General features: G+C 41.3%; 1 long non-coding RNA gene and 1 other non-coding gene across 2 annotated transcripts in view; one reads left to right on the plus strand and one right to left on the minus strand.

Moving 5' to 3' along the window:
* LOC125963120 (uncharacterized) overlaps positions 1–23,425 on the plus strand; it is a 228,868-nt gene extending 205,443 nt beyond the window's left edge. Inside the window, exon 2 of the long non-coding RNA XR_007474908.1 lies at positions 23,386–23,425. This is a non-coding gene — a long non-coding RNA (uncharacterized LOC125963120). The remainder of the gene's footprint in view (positions 1–23,385) is intronic.
* LOC117198209 (U6 spliceosomal RNA) lies at positions 10,619–10,724 on the minus strand. The gene has a single exon (XR_004479267.1). It is a non-coding gene; the product is annotated as a U6 spliceosomal RNA (small nuclear RNA).
* Positions 23,426–23,808: the final 383 nt, after the last annotated feature.

Raw genomic sequence — 23,808 nt, forward strand, 5'->3', positions numbered from 1 at the left:
TTCTGTATTGTTATCTTCACTAGTTTGTTGTGTTTTTTTAGATTCCACATGTAAGTGATATCATACAGTATTTGTCTTTCTCTGTCCAACTTATGTCCCTAAGCATAATACTCCAGGTGCAGGAGTGAGCAAGCGTGTGTGCACACTCTTCATGAGTGGAGTCTAGGTTTCCTACAGCCCTCTTGTAAGTGCCACTGGTTTTCATACTAGCTAAGAGGTCTTTGAACTGCTCACTCACCGGGGGGCATCTCTGAGCCCATGATATGCCCCTCTTCTCCTGTGTCCCCTCGTAGGGGAGTGGGTCCTGACCTGCTCGCTTCTCTTCCCTTCCTACCTGACTTTGTGTGGATATTTGTAGCCTTAGTTGTAGAAGGGTCTTTCTGCCAGTCTCCTGTTTGTTTTCAGTGAGCATTGCTTTTCATGTAGATGTAACTTTGATGTGTTTGTGAAGGGAGGTGAGCTCCAATCCACATCCTCCTACTCCACCATCTTCCTCCTGTCTGATTTCCACTAGTTTTGCAACCTTGTTAAGCCACTTGAGTAATAATTTTTAAAGTGTGGATTAAAGCAAGTTTTTTTTTTTTTTTTGGCTTGCTATACTCTAACTTCAGGTCTCCCATTTGGGGGAATGAACTTGTAAGTCAGTTGCTTCTTCATTGAAAGCAATAAATATATCACTTAGTCTAGGCATAAGTTGTGAAAGCTTCACTGTGCTTCCCAGGCTGGGTCAAGACCACTTTGAAGCATTCCTGGGTACCATGCAGACAGAACTTAGTCAAGGCTGTTTATTCTTTGCCTTCTCTAGTATCGGCTCTGTTTGCTGATCTTCTCAAGAAACCTAGGGGCGAGCTCTGCTGTATAGCATGGACCACACAGCGCTTTGAAATGAGGAAGCTTTAAAGTCACAGGCAAGAGTTTGACTGGGAAGTTGAAGGGTCTGTCTGCAGGAAAGGATTGTACTTTGAGGTGAAATTCACAAACAAAGTCAATCAACATGAAGAATCTGGAAACTCTCAGTGCGAGCTGTTTCATTTTTCTGTGCATTCCACAGGAAACAAGTGGGAACCTCTTGTGTAAAGTTCCAGCATATGTGGTCACAGAAGGTATTTGAACTGTACTGCGCAGGGAGGATATTGCAGCTGTCAGTGAGGGCGTTCGCAGAGCTTCCCTTTAACGTGACTGTGTCTTAACCATCAATTCGGAGAAAAGGAATTGTGCGAGAGTGGAACCGGGAAGAGGGTGTTCGGCGTGGGCGTAGCCAAGAGTCAGCAACAATGAGGGAGATCATTTTAAGTGAGGAGGTCCACAGTTTTTCATTCAGGAAATGGAAGGTTTCTTTGGCCCCTCTTTCTAATTCGAGAACTGTGTAGCTAATAAATTGAGAACATTTTTAGTAAAGTGGTATGTATATTTTTTAATCTTTTATGTGATATTGGCACATAATTCATATATAGATCTTAAATTATTTTTGTTTTATATGGGTTTTCATTATTGAATATGGCCCCTTTTAAAGAAAATGTTCAGCAGCTTCTGGGAGACAATTTCCCTGCTTTATTGGGTAAGGCAGCCTAGGGTACACAGAAGAATGGAACAGAATTCAGGAAAACTGGGGAATTACCTTAAGGTAAGGGGGTTAAGATAACTTAGGAGAAACCACTTCAATTTGAAAGGGCTTATTTGTTAGTTGAAAAATAGGGATCAGTTAGACTTGCCCAAGAACAAACTGTATTTACAGAATTTTCAGAGCTCCATTAAAAAGACTGGAAAGAAATCATCTGAAACGGCAGTATGTGCCTCTGAGTGGTAGAATTGTTTGCGTTGAGTCTCCATTCTGTTTTGTAAATTTAACACTCTCAAAAGGAAGAAAACAAAAATCAATTTCTTTAAAAAAAATGAAATCACAAAAGAAACCAGAAACCTGGCTCTTTCCCAGCGTTCTAATAAGAAATGATTATAGAGTTCTACAAAACTGTCGAAGGGCCTTCAAGGTGCTGAAAGGTTTTTGATCTCTTTAGCAAGTATTGTAGGGAATGGCTTTGCTGGAGCTCCCAGCTCCCTCAGCCCCTTTCCTCTGCGGAGGTCGGGCCCCAGGACCTTGGTCTTGAATGGTGAGTGCCCAGCATGCAGCCAGGAGCACTACAAGTAGGCACTCCCTCGTGGAGCACCTTTTGCGTCTGAGGCTGACAATTGTCCTGCCTCCTATTGGGTAAGCCCTCGGCCTGTGGGCTGCCAGCTGCCTGAGTGTTACCAAGAGGAGATGGTTCATTCACTCTTTCACTGTGGATTGTCAGCTGAATAAAGCGGCCCACCACAGCCTGGGGGACAAAAGCTCTCCATTAGGATTACACTGCCAGGTTGGAGAATGGCTCTTTCAACGCTGCAAGGCCTCAAATAGGGGCTGTACTCAGCAGACCACCTTTATGCAAATCCCTCTTCTTTGTCCAAAGGCCCCCCGTGACAGAGGCCAGCTAAGCCTTTCTGGGCAGATGGGCTTTGTGCAGGGCTGGGAGGGAGATCACCCAGGTTAGGTGTTTCCAGGAAGAAAAGCAGATAGAACTGGTTTTGTAAAATGCTAGTACTAATAAATTGAATGTGTCTGTTGTTTCCAGTTCTCTCCTGGTTTCTTTCCTGATCCTGGACTTCCTCATAATTTTCCGGGGTGGAGAAGCTGCTTGGTCTGTGCTCCTTGCTTGCTTGGGCTCTCCTCTCTCTCCCGGCTGCCGCTCACTCCCTCTATCCTTCTCATTGAATATTTCCAAGGTCTTATATTCCCCTCCTCAGGTCAGTCCCTTGGGGCACTATAGTGATGAGTCGAATTTCAAATATTCTTTGTGTGCGTCTTATAGAATAAACTAGAAGAGATCGCCAAGTCATGTGTCCAACTATTGTTCTTATCTATTGGTCGAATCGATAATTCTTATCAAATAGAGGGTGGGTTTTCCTACATGTTTCATTGATGCCTAAACAAGCAAGAGAACCCACAGCTGGTGAATTTTCTCTCCAGACTCTTCTGTAACCCAGTTTCCCTCTAGTAAATGACACCTTTGACCTTGTGACCTTCAGCCTCTTGAGCCCCCGCTGCCCCCAGGCCCATAACGGCAGTATCACATCTGCCTTGTAACCCATTCTTTGTCTCTTCTCATTTTTGTCTGCCTCCTTTATGCCATGTCTGAAATCTGTCCTCTCTCGCAACTTTCTTCTGTTCCTTCAGTAGACCTGCTAAACTCACGGCTTTCTTCAGCCTGTCTGCTTCAGCCCGTGGTATCATCTCTCTTAAAGTTGCTTTGATCGTATAGTCCCTTCTCAGAAATTTGCTGTAGTGCCCAACTAGCTTACAAATTAAATTAAAATGTTAACATCTTCAGTTAGAGAACCCAGCCTGTCTGACCACATCAGTTTCCCCATTTGGTTCTTTTACTTTTCAATATTCCACCTTCTCAATTTTTTATTTTCATTTATTTTTGGCTGTGTTGGGTCTTTGTTGCTGCTGGTGGGCTTTCTCTAGTTGCGGCGAGCGGGGGCTACTCTTCGTTGCGGTGCACGGGCTTCTCATTGCAGTGGCTTCTCTTGTTGCGGAGCACGGGCTCTAGGTGCACAGGCTTCAGTAGTTGTGGCACACGGGCTTCAGTAGTTGTGGCTCACGGGCTCCAGAGCGCAGGTTCAGTAGTTGTGGCGCATGGGCTTAGTTGCTCCGCGGCATGTGGGATCCTCCTGCACCAGGGCTCGAGCCCACGTCCCCTGCATTGGCAGGAGGATTCTTAACCACTGCGTCACCAGGGAAGTCCCCCCTTCTCAATTTTTAAAGAATTATTTTGACAGTTACGTAGGTCTTTGAAATAATTATTGTTTCTCTGTAGGTCTTCTAGCTTTTTTTTTTTTTTTTTTTTTTTTTGCGGTACGCGGGCCTCTCACTGTTGTGGCCTCTCCTGTTGTGGAGCACAGGCTCCGGACGCGCAGGCTCAGCGGCCATGACTCACGGGCCCAGCCGCTCCACGGCATGTGGGATCTTCCTGGACCGGGGCACGAACCCGTGTCCCCTGCATTGGCAGGCGGACTCTCAACCACTGCGCCACCAGGGAAGCCCGGTCTTCTAGCTTTAAGTGCTAACAACAGCAACAAAAACAAGCTGGCACAGTGCCTCGCACATAGTCGATAACTATTTGGGACATGAACAAATAACTAAATCCATGGAAGCACTTGAAATTGCTGAAGACACCTCAATTTGTCCAGAAATCAGAAGCATAGGACTCAATGTCCTGAAAACAGAATTCTTGCTTCCTTGGTAACTTCCTATGGAGTCAAGTAGAGTGAAGCTTAATAAATATGGACCAAGAGTGGCCTAAAATACTCCAGTGTAATATGTAATACTTTCAGGTTCTTGACTCAAATTCAGTATTTCTGTGAGTTTGTATATGTGATTCTTCCTGTTTAGAAAGTTCTGCTATGAAGAGTTCCTGTATAATTTTCTTCAGTTTGTTTCAATAGTTGATTCTCAGATTTTAATCTGAAAATGGACTGAAAACAGAGAAAACTTACCTATTAGATTCCTTTTTTTTTTGGCTGCACCACACGGCATGCAGGGTTTTAGTTCCTCGACCAGGGATCGAACCCATGCCCCATGCAGTGGAAGTGCAGAGTCGTAACCACTGGACGACCAGGGAAGTCCCCAGATTCTTAATTAAATGATTCACTAAGCTCTCTTTCAGTGGTTCACTTAAAATATACCTTTATGTAACGAGAGATGGCTATCTACATATTGTCATCTCTCCTACGTTTTTTCCTACATCTTTTTCTATACCTTAGATTATTCTTTTCCTGAATCTTAGGGTCTCTGGAGAAAGAGAAAACTCTTGTCACAGTCCTCAACGAGCTGAATGCAATTTATTCTTCACAGTTTTGCAGGCTAGGTTCAGACAGCCATGTATTGTAGGGAGGAACTAATCTTATTCCCTGCACTGAGGGGAGAAACTGACAACATGTGACTTTCATACAGGGCCAGATAGGGCAGGTGCCATCAGGACTACAGGAGAGGGGATCAGAAAGTGCTTCTTGGAGAAGGTGCTTTGGAGAATGTGCCTTGAAGGATAGATATGGCTTCAATTAGTAAAGATGTGGAGAAGGGCCTTCTAGGCAGGGAGACTGTCCTGAGCGAAGCCTGGGTGGGTGGATGGAAGAGTGTGTGTGACTGAGTGATGGTGCATACTTCCTGGAATTCAGAAGACGTAAGCTATGGTGTGGCTGAAGAGGTGAGTTGGGTCATATTGTAGAGGGCCTTGGGTGACAAGCTGAGACAGTTTGACTATGAGGGATGTTTAAAAGCTGCAAAGAGAACACATGTAACCATGATATGATATGCACATTCGCATATTAACAAACATATGGAACCCCCTGTGCTCTCCCTTTAGTAACGTGATCTTATCTGCAATGAGGTGAGATAGAATCAGCCTAGTAAACGAAGCCAACCCAAACCTGCCTAACTAGGTGGGCCCCGGGATCCACATCACTGCTCTTGCTTGCTTCACAGGGGTTTCAGATGACAAATTTCGTCAGAGGCTCTTCCTCCAGGTCAGAGCTGTGCCAAGCCAATAGTTCTGGATGCCAGTCGCCAGTGGAGTAAGCATTGGGTGTGAATGCCACCACAGGCACCCAGTCGGCTTCTTGCAGATGCCCTTTGGCCAATGGGAACTGAGGTCACATGTTGAGAAGCGGCCCCAGTTCCCTTCAGTGGATGCCTCTTGAGCTGCCACTCTGTGCCAGGTGCTGGGGACAAGCAGTCACGAGACCAGATTCTGGCCTTGTGCTCACACTCCAGTGACAAAGGCTCGAACAGTGATCAGACATCCTAGAAAGTAGCAAGTGCCCTGAAAGATAAGTAGACACTGAGCTCTAGAGGGCTGAGGGAAGAGGAATCTGGGGAGAGCATGTGCATGATTCTGGAAAAATCTTGAGAAAAATGGTATCTTTTTGGACACATTCATATATCCAGATCCCCAGATCCCTTCAGGCCTCATAGATGCTGTGGAGTATGTTTGGCAAACATCAGAAACAGATTTTTATTTGGAGACCATGCTATTTGGCTTCAGCATTAGTACCATCCAGATAGTACAAGGATTATATGTTTCTCAGAGAAGGTGGAGACACTCCCTGTTTAATGCAAAGAAAATCCATAACACTTGGTAGAAGAAATTTGTGAACATCAACATCACTTCCATATCTAAAAACCATGTAAAGGATTCAGGTAAACTTTTTTTCTAATTACACATAAAGGAGAGTTTGTATAGTGGCAGATCTTAACATCATCTCTAGGCTTGTATCAAGGTGACTGGACAAGTTAGCATGAGAAAGCTTAGTGCCTTCGGTCAAGTAGGCTGCCATTGTGATTGATGGGGAGCTGAAATTAGGGAGAGACTAAAGAAATTTGACTTCGTGGAGAAGCTGGCAGCAGTTTAAGAGCATTCTTGGGTGAGGAGCAATCCCAGTTTCTCCAGCCCATAGCATTGCTATGAGAATCATAGCACTGTGTGCCAAAGTCAGTTCTAACCTGGGAAGTCTTGGTAGTTGAAAATAGGTTCTCTTATCTTTATTTGAAATGTACAGTTACATGATTGTTGACTTCCCTTGTGTGGCTAGAAAGGCTATTTTTGATCTAGAAACATCTCTTTCTTCAAAGGTGAACTGAATAGACTATCCAGTGTCCACAGACAGCACTCACCAGTTTCTTCAATTCTCGTTCTTGGGTAAGAAAATGCCTTTCATCTTTTAGATTTTTGCTTTATACTTACTTTTTATATTGTACTGTGTGTTTGTAATCTAATGGAAGTAAGAGTCCTCTGTGTTTTGAAACTGATTGCCAAGTTGTAAGTGATTGGGGGTAAATCTAAGTAATGAACTGCATTTTAAAATAATAACACCTGAATTAGTCAATAATTCAATAATTCATACAATCAAGATGTGCTCAGTTAAAGCACAGGTCAAGATGTAACATCGTTCGACTAGTCACAATCAACTCTTAACACTGGTGAATTGAATACATGTGAAATTGTGTAGCAAATATTATTTGTGTAAACAAATAATAAAAATATCTGTTTAGAGATGTCATTGATTTTTACCAGCTACAGATTTAAAATGCAAACCGTATCTTATTCTACTTAGACACTCTAAAGGTAGCACTCTACCCATTTCCCTTAGAGAATTATAAAATCAAATGCAGGAAAGAAAAGATGTCTTGGTTTTGGTAAATTGGAGATTTTAGATCAATGATGTGTGTGTGTGTGTGTGTGTGTGTATGTATGTATACATGCATGTAAACTCAATTGTAGAACAAATGAAAAGAGAACTGAACTTGAATGCAAATTTTTTGCATCTAATATTATATTTATATAGGTGTGTATATGATGATATATTCTCATAAATGAAAAATCAACCTGAAGTCAGGGAGCCTGATTCCGCCAGCTCCACTTTTCATTCTCAAGATTGCTTTGGCTATTCGGGGTCTTTTGTGTTTCCACACAAATTGTGAAATTTTTTGTTCTACTTCTGTGAAAAATGCCAGTGGTAGTTTGATAGGGATTGCATTGAATCTGTAGATTGCTTTGGGTAATAGAGTCATTTTCACAATGTTGATTCTTCCAATCCAAGAACATGGTATGTCTCTCCATCTATTTGTATCATCTTTAATTTTTTTCTTCAGTGTCTTATAATTTTCTGCATACAGGTCTTTTGTCTCCTTAGGTTGGTTTATTCCCAGGTATTTTATCCTTTTTGTTGCAGTGGTAAATGGGAGTGTTTTCTTAATTTCACTTTCAGATTTTTCATCACTAGTGTATAGGAATGCCAGAGATTTCTGTGCATTAATTTTGTATCCTGCTCCTTTACCAAATTCATTGATTAGCTCTAGTAGTTTTCTAGTAGCATCTTTAGGATACTCTATGTATAGTATCATGTCATCTGCAAAAGTGACAGCTTTACTTCTAATTTTCCAATTTGGATTCCTTTTATTTCTTTTTCTTCTCTGATTGCCGTGGCTAAAACTTCCAAAACTATGTTGAATAATAGCAGTGAGAGTGGGCAAGCTTGTCTTGTTCCTGACCTTAGTGGGAATGGTTTCAGTTTTTCACCATTGAGGACGATGTTGGCTGTGGGTTTGTCATATATGGCCTTTATTATGTTGAGGAAAGTTCCCTCTATGCCTACGTTCTGCAGGGTTTTTATCATAAATGGGTGTTGAATTTTGTCAAAAGCTTTCTCTGCATCTATTGAGATGATCATATAGTTTTTCTCCTTCAATTTGTTAATATAATGTATCACGTTGATTCATTCGCATATATTGAAGAATCCTTGCATTCCTGGAATAAACCCCACTTGATCATGCTGTATGATCCTTTTAATGTGCTGTTGGACCTGACTTCAGACTATACTACAAAGCTACAGTAATCAAGACAGTATGGTACTGGCACACAAACAGAAAGATAGATCAATGGAACAGGATAGAAAGCCCAGAGATAAATCCACGCACATATGGTCACCATATCTTTGATAAAGGAGGCAAGAATATACAGTGGAGAAAAGACAGCCTCTTAAATAAGTGGTGCTGGGAAAACTGGGCAGGTACATGTAAAACTATGAAATTAGAACACTCCCTAACAGCATACACAAAAATAAACTCAAAATGCATTAAAGACCTAAATGTAATGCCAGACACTATCAAACTCTTAGAGGAAAACATAGGCAGAACACTCTATGACATAAATCACAGCAAGATCCTTTATGACCCACCTCCTAGAGAAATGGAAATAAAAACAAAAATAAACAAGTGGGACCTAATGAAACTTGAAAGCTTTTGCACAGCAAAGGAAACCATAAACAAGACCAAAGACAACCCTCAGAATGGGAGAAAATATTTGCAAATGAAGCAACTGACAAAGGATTAGTCTCCGAAATTTACAAGCAGCTCATGCAGCTCAGTAACAAAAAAACAAACAACCCAATCCAAAAATGGGCAGAAGACCTAAATAGACATTTCTCCAGAGAAGATATACAGATTGCCAACAAACACATGAATGAATGGTCAACATCATTAATCATTAGAGAAATGCAAATCAAAACTATAATGAGATATCATCTCATACCGGTCAGAATGGCCATCATCAAAAAATCTACAAACAATAAATGCTGGAGAGGGTGTGGAGAAAAGGGAACCCTCTTGCACTGTTGGTGGGAATGTAAATTGATACAGCCACTATGGAGAACAGTATGGAGGTTCCTTAAAAAACTACAAATAGAACTACCATATGACCCAGCAATCCCACTACTGGGCATATACCCTGAGAAAACCATAATTCAAAAAGAGTCATGTACCAAAATGTTCATTGCAGCTCTATTTACAATAGCCAGGACATGGAGGCAACCTAAGTGTCCATCATCGGATGAATGGATAAAGAAGATGTGGCACATATATACCATGGAATATTACTCAGCCATAAAAAGAAACGAAATTGAGTTATTTGTAGTGAGGTGGATGGACCTAGAGTCTGTCATACAGAGTGAAGTAAGTCAGAAAGAGAAAAACAAATACCGTATGCTAACACATATATATGGAATCTAAGGAAAAAAAAAAAGGTCATGAAGAACCTAGGGGTAAGACGGGAATAAAGACAGAGACCTACTAGAGAATGGACTTGAGGATATGGGGAGGGGGAAGGGTAAGCTGTGACGAAGCGAGAGAGTGGCATGGACATATATGCACTACCAAACGTAAGGTAGATAGCTAGTGGGAAGCAGCCGCATAGCACAGGGAGATCAGCTGGGTGCTTTGTGACCACCTAGAGGGGTGGGATAGGGAGGGTGGGAGGGAGGCAGATGCAAGAGGGAAGAGATACGGGAACATATGTATGTGTATAACTGATTCACTTTGTTATAAAGCAGAAAGTAACACACCATTTTAAAGCAATTATACTCCAATAAAGATGTCAAAAAAGAAAATCAACGTACATATTTCCTTTGAACTGTGATGTATAAAATAAAACGTAGCATATATTTATTGCAATTAATGTAATATGGTGTTTAGGTACCCTGGGAACTTTGATACTTCTGTAATGAAAATAAATATGAAAAATAAATTTATAAATCTTAGGATGTAACAGTTATACTCAGTGTCACCCATTTCTTCCAAAGGGGGCATTTTCCCAAGTATTCAACTGGTGAGTTCCATAAATAATTGCATTTTCAAAAATTGCATGGGACTTAGATGTGTCTCATGCCAAGTTGCTCATTTTATAAAAACATCTCAATAGATACACAAGTTGTCCTTGTGCACCCTTGAAATTCCATACTGGGAATATTTCCTTAGTATAGGAATTCCAATGTGGTGATACACCTGATGGACAGCTTTTACCTTGTTCCTGGCTTCGAAGTTATTTAGACGTCAGAGATTAAGGTCATATTAATTTATGGTTCATACTGTTTGCAAAAAGGAGAACATTACCTTACATAGATAATTCTGAAAGAGAAACATACGTAATGCACAGTCATTGCAATTGCTCTTTTTTATGTTGGAAGAAAGTCTTTCCTGTTTTCTCTTTTTTAAATTTCAGATTTATTGAAGCATAATGAACATGGAAAAAATATGGAATGCTTCACAAATTTGTCCGTCATCCTTGCAAAGTGCCATGCTAATCTTCTCTGTATCATTCCAATTTTGGAATATGTGCAGCTGAAGCAAGCACTCCTTGTAATAGTTCTTTAAAAGAGAAGTTTAAGTGAGAGTCCTTTATCCATAGTGCAGGCTATGCTGGGCACTTTTTTGGGAGTACCTGGGACTGAGACCAGTAAACTAGTTAAAAGTGGCCTATGTAGTTACCACATTCATCTTTCCCTGGACCCTTTATAAACTTTGGGGGGCTCCCAGACTAGCATTTTTATCCCAGAGCTCATTAAATATTTATTGTTAGGTTTTCAGATTTTCCTTTGTGTCATTCCTAAGTTAAAATGTCTTTGGCCATCGAAGGTGCTTGAGGATGGGAGATAAATCAAAACAAAGACATGTTCCCAGTGATCCTAAACCTATGAAAAGCCCTGAGATGTCTTGTAATCAAGAAATCTGCTTCACTATATTTAACTCATCATTTTCCAAACGTACCCAACCAAGGAACACTTCACTTTTACTTTTGCTGCACACCTTTTAACACCGTTTGGTGCTAGTGCTCTGTGGGAGTAATGACCTCTAGGAAAGCCTTGGGTTACTTGTACTAGGCTATTTCATATATGTGAGCAATGGCATCTGGCCTTAGTATTCTGGAAATCCCCAGGAATAAGATTTGCCAGCCCTTTCTGAGCAAGAAGACGACCAGCAGTTAATCGCAACTCTTAGGAAAACAGACCATGAATGTTTGCATTGATTTAGGCTCTGGCAGGTTTGGAGGTAGCAAAAACTGCTGGGCTAGCTCCAATCGGTTCAGAAACTGTCTTTCTAGGCTTAGCACTTTTTCTGCTGCTGAGATGAGGACAGAAAACGACCCAACCCCCCAAACCGAGAATGAGATTTGTTGACATGGTCCCCTCTGTTCTTAGATGCTGCTGCTCAGGGATGCGATTCGCCAGAGATCTCTCCCCTCCCCCTCTCCACTTAGTGGTTTTGAGAGGACAGGCTTTGGTAACTGAGTCCATGTCTTTGGAGAGGAGGTTCAGGGGGACCAGCATCACACCTGTGACAAACAAAGAGGATCCCCCTCTTCCAATGAAGCCTGGAAAGTGTGTTGCTTCGGACAAGAGTTAAAGAAGAGAGTTTCAGAATATCAAGAATTACTTGATTTTTTTTTAAAGAATCCTTTGCTGAGCCACAGAACAAATTCAATTCCATGTTTCTGAGAACCCATCTTTTTCCACTGTGGAAAAGTGAGTTTGCCTAAGGTTGGACAAATTAACTTTTTTTTTTAAGGAAACAGTAAAAAGTAATTTTCTCATACTGCAAAATTTTGAAATACTTGGCTTCAAGTTTCAGTGAGTTTTCTTTTCAATGAATATGATTTGCATTCTATTTAATACAGAGTTTTTAAAAGTCAGCGTCTGTTTATGTTGCATATAAGGTAGATCTAATGTGGACAGTTTTATACCAAATGTTTATCTTATGAGCCAGTAAAAGTCGTAAATAAAAAACTTGAAAGTTTAACATAAGCCTTTTATTTAGTTGTGGTGTATCTTGGTCATTTTTATCAAATCTTTGAATTAGATGAGTGACTAGAATAACCTTTAGTTTCTATAAATTCTAATATAATGTGCAGTAAACTTGTACCCCCACGAGTAATAATGGAAGAGTTTTAAAGTGTTATGCAGATCTATAGAATCCAAGTCAAAGGATAAGTTATTACTCAGCTTTTGTAAGGGGCAGAGGAATTACTATGTAGGAAATCTAAAAGCCCTAGACATTTTAGGGAAGGAGGCATACAGATACCGACGTGAAAGTAACATGGGGATAATCTTGATTCAACTAATTATTTATGTAATCATTTTCAAATTCCAATGCTTTAACCAATATTAAAGCATGATTACTTCATTTATTCATTTATTCACTCATCCAAAAACAATTTTTGGGCCAAAGTGAGGAGGGGAGGTCCAAGGCAGGTGGGCAGGCAAGAAAGAGCTTCTTTATTAGCAACTCACTTTAGGAGCAGGATGGACCCTGGCAGCCTGGAGTCGGCCCCGGAAGTCCCTGCCCGAGGCCCAACCTATCCCTACAGGCTCCAGACCCGGGGAACCAATTCTGGGGAGCTTGGAAGCTGAGTCATGCAGCATGCACCTGCGCAGTTCAGACTCCTGCATGCTGGTCTTCAGGCATCGCGGACCTCTAGGCCTGTGTGGACAGGGGCCACTCACAGCCAACAGCCCATCTTCTTGGGGTCAGCGGTTCCCTACACAGAGAAAAAAAAAAGAGCTTCTCTTCTCCTGGAATTTTGGAGGCTGTACTTTAGTGCTTTACATTATTTTTATTGTTAGACAACATTATGCACATTGGTTTTCCTCGACAGATTGAAATCGAAGTTCTGTTGAAATACAGTGGATCAAAATAGTTTTTCTTTGATAATGGTTTGCTCTCCTCTCCTCTATCGCAGTTTAGTCTACTTTCTCTGTGGTTCTAAGACTGGCAGCCTGAGCTTTCTAATAGTCAGGGAACCCTGAACTTCACAGTGGCAGAGTTCAGGGGGTTGCATTTAAGGAAATGTATAGTTACTTTCGCCCAGGTGCACTCTTGCTACCTGTAACATCTGATTCCAGCTTCTGTGTCTCTATTTAGTCCTGTGTTTCCTCTGTGCTCCTTGTCTCTATTCCCTCCTCTCAGCTTCCAGAGCATTTTATATGAATTTAAATCTTGCCGCTTTCGACCTTGTAGTTATCTATTTACAAGTCTGATCTCTCAGCTTCATCTCTTTATACCCCAGAGTCTGCCATAGAGTTCACACTTAGAAAACTTCTATCAAATGTCAGATGAATAAATAGGATTTCACTTACACACAACTCCGCAGGAAAGATGTGTTATCTGATGAGGGGAAACTTATATTTACTTCCAAAATTGTGTCTACTTTTTACATAAGAGCTATCTGGTAAAGAGAACCAGCATATTAGGAGGTAGAATTTTCTCCTGTGGACCTTTTCCCTTTAACATGTTCTCTCTACACTATTTCTTACAGATGAGCTATCTATTATGCTTTTTGAGTTTCTCATTCTTAATTTTTGGTAAATTCCTGGGTTGATTCTTTTAGAGATGAACCAATATTGGAACATGGGGACTAAATGGTGAAAGGGGGGAGAGAAAAATAATAGGGTAGAAGAGAAAAGTGTCCATGACTATGCCTAGAAAGAGAGGCAACGCACAACCAGCTTTGTTAGCTCAATTTTGCACAGTATCAGTGAGTAGCTGAAATGGGGCAGAGTTGTGATGTGTCAAGGGTAGATAAGGACATTTTTCTATTTCAATATCTGACTCTAGGAGACGTCAGGAACTATTCTCAACAATGTGTCCTTGGATCTTGAATGAGTCTAAGAGTCTTAGCCTTAGTTTGATGCCATGGTCCACTTGGATAATGGCAGCAACAAACACTCAAAAGGGCTCTGGGAGATCTCTTAGGTGGGAGAGAGGTGTAGCAGGGAGAGAGGTGTAGCAGGGGCTTGGGACCCATCATCTCCAAGCACTGGAGGAAGGAGAGGTGGGAGGGAATTGATGGAATGCGCTTCAAGATTCTTACCACCTACAAAGCCCAAGTGCTGCTGTGCTTCAGCCTCAATGATGTCTAGAGTCTTGAAGTACACTGGACTGTCACTCTTTGCTATAGACCAGAGATTCTCAAATACTCAAATCTTGTGTCTCACAAATCACTGTCAAGGGACTGGGCTCTCACCAGGATAGAAACCAAACTCCTCTGTTTTTCAGCAAAGGGCATTGATGTGTTTAGACAGTTTGTCAGCATATTTATGATTTTTGGTGAATTTCAAGGACATGATCAATTGCAGAAAGGCTATTGGATGTAAATGTGATTGCTACAGAACTTCAAAGTAATTTGTTGATAGGCTAGGGAACCAGAATTGGGAGAAACATGAGATGTTCGTGCTTATTCCTAGTCAGTGGGAAGCTCACAGATGGAGAATGGAGGGGAGGGTGCGAGGAGAGTAGATGGGAGACGACACGTGACATTTGCAGATGGGTAAAGTGTTGAAAGAGGGCCAGTGCTAAGTCATGGAGAGGCCATATGCTAGTGAGAGAATGCTCAGGCACTGCCACTGACTCTCAGGGTGGCCCTGAGAAAGTTAGCTAACCTCTCTGGACCCCATTTTCCTCATATATAAAATGGGCAAGATAATAATAAGGCCTGGGATGTAGTAAGTGCTTAACAAATGTCACCTAATGTTATTCCTATGTTTAACTTTTCTGAAAAGTCTTCTATCTTCCTACAGTTATAAAGCTAAATGCAGTAAATATGGTTGAATCCGAGCCCTATCCCAAGGGAGGTTATTGCTTAAATACAAGAATAACATAATGAGAATGTTTTCATCTCCAAGGGTCTCCTATAGCAAGGGGCCTGAAGACAGCTTGCTAGCAAGTCCCACCCTAGTTTCTTTGTGATTTCAAAGAGGAAGGATAGCAATATACTCTCGGTAATTAAATTGAAAAGTTTGCAGTATTTTTCAGTTTTACATGTTTTTTTCTTGCTGCTGTTTTTGTTTTTGTGTTTTTTGGAATTCACAGACTGTTTTAACTTGATGAAATCCTTTTTAATAGAGGGGTTATAATTAGTGGTTTAAATGCTTCCCTTTATCGACTATGAACTTTACAAGAGCAGAGACTATGTCACCCTCATCTCTGGATTCCCATGCTTGGTATTGCCAAGCCAGGCATAATGTAGGCACTCTGTGAATGCATTTTGAATAAATGCAGTCCTTTAGCTTTTCAAGTGATGGTGCTTTCCATATGTCCTAGTCCTAAGAGAATTCAGATGAAGTCTAGGGGAAATCAAAAGAAGATATAAAAGAGCTATGACAAAAATATACTGATGCTTTATATTCATTCTCAGCTAGATTTTTTAAATGTCAATTACAAATTTCATGGATTAATAGAAAATCAAGGTTGATATACAGTGCCATAGCTATAAATGTAGGGACCACAAAAAATATTTTTGAGTACAAACTTCCCAGAATAAGTTCTGGAGATCTAATGTACAGCAGTGTGACTACAGTTAATAATGCCGTACTTGAAGTTTGCTAAGAGAGTAGATTTTGTGTTCTCACCGCCCCCCCACACCCCAAAGATAATTATGTGAGGTGATGGATGTGTTAATTAACTTGACTGTGGTAATCATTTCATAGCCTATACATATATAAAATCATCACATTGTACATTTAAATATATACAGTTTTATTTGTCAATTATACCACAGTAAAGAAAAAATAGAAATTTATTTCTGGAAAAATTACAACTCCCCTCCAAACCCCACAGTAGATCACTCTAATTGCGAAGTGAAGTCTAGCCCTGATAATAGAGGTTGAAGGATGGGTCAGGGAAGGATAGTACTAGACAGGCCATCCAGAAGCAAAACAGAAATATTATCCCCATGAATCTTCCATCATTAAAGCTCCTTTTCTCCATCTCAGGGGTTAGGGCTTCTCTAAGGATTGGTATGTAGGTTTAATACTAGGACATGCTTTGGGAATAATGAAAAACATTAAGTTATACAGGCTGATTGAATTCTACTTAAAATGTTAAAAATCTTGTTTGTCACCTGGATATCTATAGGGCTCATTTGCTAGTATTTTCATTGTCCAGCTATAGTAACTAGCAAACATACCATGCACATCAGAGCAGCAGAGACTTGGGATCAATTCTGCTTTTCCAGGAAGTGAAGTCCTCAGAGATGCCTCGTTCTTTTAGCGGAAATCAAACCGAGGCTGCACTTCCTGTTGCGTTTCGGAAATGGAGGTAGCCCTGGACAGTTTAAGATAGTTTGGAGCAGCAGTTTAAAAATGCTAGAAACTTGGAATCCATTTATCTTGTAAATGCTTCCATAGGCCATTACACATCCTCTAACCCTTTGAAACAGTTTAAGACATGCTAGGGTTGGTAAGCCTCACACAGAATTCACTTTGGACATTGAATAGGTTGGATTTTTTCAGAAAGTATTTATTCTCTAAAATCCTGGGACTCCTAGAGACCACATCCCTTTGATTTTTGGCATTCTAAATTCCCATTTCTTCTCTTCTGTCATCTGGGTGTATGGGACCATACTCAGTCACTGCAAACTTTGCAAAGAAAAGGGAGAGCTGTTAAGGTCAAATAGTTTGTGTCAACACTCTCACGAGAGGTAACGAAGTTCTCTATATCGTATTTTGTACTTATGTACATTTAATTGGATTAAACAAATACCCAGTGCTTTGTGTGTATGGAGAACAGTTCTAGGTAGTTTAGGATATAGAAAGCAGGGTAAGAGTCCAACTGCCCTGAGGAAGCTTACACACAGGACACAGTTTGTGTAGGGGTCTTCAAAGGAAAGACTTAGGGGAGATCTGGGAATACTTCTTAGAAACAGTGACATAAGGATGGAAGGTGGTCGAGTGTAGTTTTTAATGCCAAGGCCTGTCTCTCTGGATTCAAACCTCTGATGTACCCTTTACTAGCTGGGTGATCTTGGGCTTCCTTCCTGTGCCTCGTTTTCCTGAGAAACTGAGATGATAACATTAGAGCAGACCTCATAGAAATGTTGTGAGAATCAAATAAGTTGCTTACTGCAGAGATCAGGGCCTCTCCATCAGTCTGGGATAGCAGAGGACCCAGGGGAGGGCTTTAGGAGGAGGAACAGGATTAGTACAGAGGTGGATGCTGATCAGACGGGCCCAAATAGGGGCAGAGAAAGAAGAGAGTTACGGAAGGTAGCTTGGCAACCTTCGTGTGTAGGACTAGATTGACGATGCTCATGCTTAGGACTTTGGTCCTACAACTGGGATTTTTCTCTGCTACTATCTTGGTAAAGGTGAAGAATTTGACTTTCTACTCCTTTTAGAGAATTACTGTACAATGCATGTGGAAATTTAATTCTGGAGAACTCCTGTAGTTGCAACCAAGGGAAGGAAATATTGAGTCTGTTGATAAATGAGGAAGGGACAGGAACAAACATTAGATTACCTCCCTGCTGTTGATCAACCGGATTCCTAGGTAGCCTTGGTATTTGGGAGGACAGGGTTGTTGAAGAGACAGTCAGTTTGACCATGGACAAATTACAGGTTACTTATTGAGATTACTTAGGGATTTCATGTACAACCCAGGCAAAGGCTGGGAGACAGGATGTAGAAGACTGCATCTGAGTGGTGGGTGGCCGGAAAGCTCAGACGTGTCCCATCTATTCGTATGTTGTCTTCTACAACAGTGGGCTTCCAAAATAGTTTAAAGAGCTTTCAGAGTAATCATCTCAGGGTTTAATAAAAGAAAGAAAGTGGGTACTGTAGCAAGACAAGGAGAGCTCATTTTCCCTGAGGTTTGAAAAGCAGTACAGTGGAGATGATGAAGCAAATGTACACAGACTCATTCAAATCCCACTTCTGTCAGGTACTAGCTGTGTAACCTCAGACCAATTATTTCAACTGCAATTTTAAAACTTTTTTCCCAGTTTTATTTAGATATAATTGACACATAACATTGTATAAGTTTAAGGTATACAACATAATTATTTGATATATGTATTATATATTGTGAAATGATGACTGCAATAAATTTAGTTACTATCCATCACCTCACATAGTTAAAATCTTTTCCTTATGATGAGAACTTTTAAGATCTACTCTCTGAGCACCTTTCAAATATACAATGCAGTATTTTTAACTATAGTCACCACGCTGTACATCACCTCCCCAGAACTTATTTACTTTATAACTGCAAGTTTGTGCCTTTTGACTTCAGTCATCTATTTCCCTCCATCCCCGCTCCATGCCCTGCCTGTGGAAACCACTGGTCTGTTTTCTGTTTCTGTGAGGTTTGTTTGCTTCTTTGTTTGTTTTTAGATTCCACATATGAGTGAGATCATACAGTATTTGTTTTTCTCCGTCTGACTTACTTCGCTTAGCCTAACGCACTCCAGATCCATCCATGTTGTCGCAAATGGCAGGATTTCCTTCTGTGTTATGGCTGAATAGTATTCCATGTGGGAAGTGAGAGTAATAACACCTTATGCACAGGACTGTTGCGAGGATTGAATGATGGTTCGTGAAATACTCACACCTAGCTGCGTGTGTAGTAAACCCCATAAACATCGGCCGTTGTGGCTCCACCCTGCTTCGAGTCCTCAGCCTCTCCCAGCCGAACTCCTCAGGTCTTCTAGCCCAGTGCTTCCCAAAGGTTACTGTGCATAGGTGCTACTTGGAGATCTTTGCACCATGATGATTCTGATTTGGCAGTTCTGGAGCAGCCTGAGACTATGATTTCAGGTAGGACCCATTCTGCCGAGCTGGAGACCACATTTTAAACAGCAGAAGTCTGACATCCTTCTTTCAGCCTCAACTTCTTTCTAGCCATCTAATCCACTCCAGGGTGATATTTATAAAATGGCAATATCAGTTACACCTTTTTAAAATACAAGTTCAAGTCATAGCACTTCCAAGTGTTCCCACAGGGCACTTGGTAGATCAAGTTCACATTTCTCCTCAGCCTGACGTTCTGGCTCCCACCTCCCTTCCTAAGTAGTCTCGATTTCAGTCACACTGTGATGCTTTGCCGGGTAGGCCTTTCGCTTTACTTTTGTTTTGTTTTGTTTGCATTTTTTATTGTGGTAGTAAAATATACGTAACATAAAATTTACTATTTTAACATTTTTTAAGCCTACAATCGAGTGGCATTAAATACATTCACATTGCTGTGCAACCATCGTCGCTCTTCATTTCCAGGTTTTCATCATCCCAAACTGAAACCCTGTCCCCATTAAACTGTATCCTCATTTCCCCCTGCCCCCAGCCCCTGGTAACCACTATTCTACTTTCTGTCTCTTATCACACTTTGTTTACAAGCATTTATTGTGTCCTTACTCTATATCTGGCACTAGGGTAGGCACTTTGATATCCATTATATCAGTGAATCTTCACAAGCGCCCTGTGAAGTGGTGCTATTATTGTTCTCATTTTATAGATGAGGACACAGAGGCTCAGAAAGGTTAAATAAGTTGCCCAAGTTCACATGCTAGGAAGCAGTAAGGACCATTTGTTGTAACCATGACATTTCACGTTGGTGCCCTTACTCAGGCTCTGTTTTCTGCCTGTGATGTTCTTTCCATCCACTGGTTGAAGGCTTCTGTGTCCATTACACAGTAATTTCTGGTACCGCCTTCTGGGAAGCTTTTAGTTCAGCAGTGTTTATTCCCTTGCCTTGAATCAGTGGATTTACGTAGATTACCCAAAAGTCTCTGTGCTTCCAAGGAATAGTGGGGACGAGGATTAAATGAATTGCTGACATTTCAGAACTGGCCAGACCATGGGAGGGGTTTGTAGAAGATCCAGAGACATAATTGGAATAAGACCAGGATTAGGAATCAGGTTCAGTTTTTACCACCCCACATAGAAACTTGAACTATTCTGCCAGAGTGGTGAAGGATGTAAGAACATTTTGCCTTTTAGTTTTCCTTATTGCCTCAGGCTAAGAGAACATGCCAGGCAGAATTCCCCAAAGTACAAAACCAATAAGAGATACACTTTTATTTATTTACTTTTGGCTGCGTTGGGTCTTCGTTGCTGTGCACGGGCTTTCTCTGGTTGTAGCAAGTGGGGGCTACTCTTTGTTGCAGTGTACGGGCTTCTCATCGCAGTGGCTTCCCTTGTTGTGGAGCATGGGCTCTAGGCGCATGGGCTTCAGTAGCTGTGGCACACGGGCTCAGTAGTTGTGGCACGTGGGCTTCAGTAGTTGTGGTTTGCGGGCTCTAGAGCGCAGGCTCAGTAGTGTGGCGCATGGGCTTAGTTGCTCCGCGGCATGTGGGATCTTCCGGGACCAGGGCTCGAACCCATGTCCCCTGCATTGGCAGGTGGATTCTCATCCACTGCACCACCAGGGAAGTCCCGAGATACACTTTTAGATCTGACTTTGTTTCTCTACAGATCTGGGTTTGCCATTGTTTGTTTGTTTCTTATTTTTTGTTTAACTCATCTGTCTTTTAGGAACAGGATTAGCTGGGTGAGAGGTGTTCAGCAATGTTTGGCTGCTCATCCGCATTTTGGCAGTTAGGACTCGGTGCTTTTTCATTCATTTATTCATTCAACAAATATATATGCAGCATGCATTTTCTGCTAGGAACAGTGCAGGGTACCTGGAAATACAACAATGGACACAGTTGACCTGGCCCTGTCCTCAGAAGAGGCCAAAAAATATGCAGAGAATGAGCCTCAGCTTCCGTCTGGGAAAGAGTGGACGTGTGACCTGTGTAGATGTGTGTGTGCCTGTGCTATTGGGATCATTTCCTTCATTGCTGGCTTATGAAGGAATGTCCTATAAATATCAATTAAGTCCATTTTGTTTAATGTATCATTTTAAGCTTGTATTACCTTATTTATTGTTCTTTTGGATGATCTGTCCATTGGTGAAAGTGGGGTGTTAAAGTCCCCTACTATGATTGTGTTACTATCAATTTCCCCTTTTATGGCTGTTAGTATTTGCCTTATGTATTGAGGTGCTCCTATGTTGGGTGCATAAATATTTACAATTGTTATATCTTCTTCTTGGATCGATCCCTTCATCATTATGTAGTGTCCTTCTTTGTCTCTTGTAATAGACTTTATTTTAAAGTCTATTTTGTCTGATATGAGAATTGCTACTCCAGCTTTCTTTTGGTTTCCATTTGCATGGAATATCTTTTTCCATCCCCTCACTTTCTGTCTGTATGTGTCCCTAGGTCTGAAGTGGGTCTCTTCTAGACAGCATATATACAGGTCTTGTTTTTGTATCCATTCAGCCAGTCTATGTCTTTTGGTTGGAGCATTTAATCCGTTTACATTTAAGGTAATTATCAATATGTATGTTCCTATTACCATTTTCTTAATTGTTTTGGATTTGTTATTGTAGGTCTTTTCCTTCTCTTGTGTTTCCTGCCTAGAGACGTTCCTTTAGCATTTTGTAAAGCTGGTTTGGTGGTGCTGAATTCTCTTAGTTTTAGCTTGTGTGTAAATGTTTCAATTTCTCCGTCAAATCTGAATGAGATCCTTGCTGGGTAGAGTAATCTTGGTTGTAGGTTTTTCTCCTTCATCACTTTAAATATGTCCTGCCAGTCCCTTCTGGATTGCAGAGTTTCTGCTGAAAGATCACCTGTTAACCTTATGGGGATTCCCTTGTGTGTTATTTGTTGTTTTTCCCTTGCTGCTTTTAATATGTTTTCTTTGTATTTAATTTTTGACAGTTTGATTAATATGTGTCTTGGCGTATTTCTCCTTGGCGTATATCTCCTTGGATTTATCCTGTATGGGACTCTCTGTGCTTCCTGGACTTGATTATTTCCTTTCCCATATTAGAGAAGTTTTCAACTATAATCTCTTCATATATTTTCTCAGTCCCTTTCTTTTTCTCTTCTTCTGGGAACCCTATAATTTGAATATTGGTGCATTTAATGTTGTCCCAGAGGTCTCTGAGAGTGTCCTCAATTCTTTTCATTTTTTTTCTTTATTCTGCTCTGCAGTAGTTATTTCCACTATTTTATCTTCCAGGTCACTTATCCATTCTTCTGCCTCAGTTATTCTGCTATTGTTCCCTTCTAGAGAATTTTTAATTTCATTTATTTTGTTGTTCATTACTGTTTGTTTGTCTTTAGTTCTTCTAGGTCCTTGTTAAATGTTTCTTGTATTTTCTCTATTCTACTTCCAAGATTTTGGATCATCTTTACTCTCATTACTCTGAATTCTTTTTCAGGTAGACTGCCTATTTCCTCTTCATTTGTTTGGTCTGGTGGGTTTTTGCCTTGCTCCTTCATCTGCTGTGTGTTTCTCTGTCTTCTCATTTTGCTTAACTTACTGTGTTTGGGGTCTCCTTTTCGCAGGCTGCAGGTTCGTAGTTCCCATTGTTTTTGGTGTCTGCCCCCAGTGGCTAAGGTTGTTTCAGCGGATTGTGTAGGCTTCCTGATGGAGGGGACTAGTACCTTTGTTCTGGTGGATTAGGCTGGATCTTGTCTTTCTGGTGGGCACGTCCACGTGTGGTGGTGTTTTTTGGGGTGTCTGTGGCCTTACTATGATTTTAGGCAGCCTCTCTGCTAATGATTATGGTTGTGTTCCTGTCTTGCTAGTTGTTTGGCATAGGGTGTCCTGCACTGTAGCTTGATGGTCGTTGAGTGGAGCTGGGTCTTGGCATTGAGATCTCTGGAAGACTTTCGCCATTTGATATTACCTGGAGCTGGGAGTTCTCTTGTGGGCCAGTGTCCTGAACTTGGCTCTCCCACCTCAGAGGCACAGCCCTGACACCTGGCTGGAGCACCTAGAGCCTGTCATCCACACGGCTTAGAATAAAAGGGAGAAAAAAAAAAGAAAGAATGAATGAAGAAGATACAATAAAATAAAATAAAGTAATTAAAATAAAAAGTAATTATTAAAAAATTTTTTAAACTAATTAGAAAAAGAAAGAAAGAAGACAACATCCAAACCACAAAACAAATCCACAAATGATAACGAGGGCTATAAACTATACTAAAAAAACCAAAAACCAAACCAAAACAAACAAACAAAAAATGGACAGACAGAATCCTAGGCCAAATGGTAAAAGCAAAGCTATAGAGAAAAAATCTCACACAGAAGCATACACATACACACTCACAAAAAGAGGAAAAGGGGAAAAAATCATAAATCTTGCTCTCAAAGTCCACCTCCTCAATTTGGGATGATTCGTTGTCTATTCAGGTATTCCACAGATGCAGGTACATCAAGTTGATTGTGGAGCTTTAATCCGCTGCCCCTGAGGCTGCTGGGAGAGATTTCCCTTTCTCTTCTTTGTTCACACAGCTCCCGGGGTTCAGCTTTGGACTTGGCCCCGCCTCTGCGTGTAGGTTGGCTTCGGGCATCTGTTCTTGTGTCAGACAGGACGGGGTTAAAGGAGCGGCTGATTAGGGGGCTCTGGCTCACTCAGGCCGGGGATGAGGGAGGGGCACGGAGTGCGGGGCGGACCTGCGGCAGCAGAGGCCGGCGTGACGTTGTACCAGCCTGAGACGCACCATGCATTCTCCCTGGGGGAGTTGTTCCTGGATCCCGGGACCCTGGCAGTGGTTGGCTGCACAGACTCCCTGGAAGGGGGGTGTGGAGAGTGACCTGTGCTCACACACAGGC

The sequence above is a fragment of the Orcinus orca genome, chromosome X, assembly GCF_937001465.1.
Source record: "Orcinus orca chromosome X, mOrcOrc1.1, whole genome shotgun sequence".
In the NCBI taxonomy this organism is placed as follows: Eukaryota; Metazoa; Chordata; class Mammalia; order Artiodactyla; family Delphinidae; genus Orcinus; species Orcinus orca.